The sequence below is a fragment of the Amblyomma mixtum genome, chromosome 9 (genome assembly GCF_055824585.1).
Source record: "Amblyomma mixtum isolate Tamu chromosome 9, ASM5582458v1, whole genome shotgun sequence".
Taxonomy (NCBI): Eukaryota; Metazoa; Arthropoda; class Arachnida; order Ixodida; family Ixodidae; genus Amblyomma; species Amblyomma mixtum.
The window spans coordinates 25,595,099-25,595,858 of record NC_143020.1 but is presented as its reverse complement, the minus strand read 5'-3'; positions in this window follow the sequence as shown (position 1 = coordinate 25,595,858).

Below are 760 nucleotides of genomic sequence, written 5' to 3'. Positions count from 1 at the left end.
GACGATCGCTCTGAGGCCCCGGGTAGTGTGACGAAGACGAAGCTGGCGGTGGCGCGGGACGGAGCGCTCGCGCTAGGCCAGCAGCCATTAAAATCATCTCTTGTTCATGGTTCACCACGTCTCATTCTTCGGCTGGCCGCCACGTTACAATATCTTGGAGGTCATTAATATACAGACAGAGCCGGGGTCCCAAAATACTTTCCTGTGGTACTCCTGTACTGATATGGTTAAACTCTAAGAAATATTCACCCAACGCAACAAACTGCTTACGATGGCTTATATAAGATTTGAACAGATCGTGTGCAATTCCCCGCGCGCCATAACAAATAAGTTTGTTGATTAACATAGTGTGGAAGAGCGTATCAAATGCTTTCGATAGTAAATTCGTAATAACAACAGACTTTTTCAAAAATTGTTAAGAATTATTTTTTTATTAATTGCTCTGATTCATTTGAACAATTTCTCCGACAAACAATATTTCGACAAAAAGTAGGTCAGTCTACAGTGTACAAGATTTTCAAGCGTTTAGAAAAAACTGCAAGGAGTGAAATAGGTCTGTAGTTTTTAAAAACTTGTATATCGCCAGCTTTGTATATCAGGATCACTTTAGTGACCTTCAACCTTTCTGTAAATATCCCAGTTCATAAAGCTAAATTATATATATATATATATTGTTAAGAGAAAAGACGAAGCTGGCAGTGGCGCGGGACGGAGGGCTCGCGCTAGGCCAGCGGCCATTAAATCATCTCTTGTCCATCGT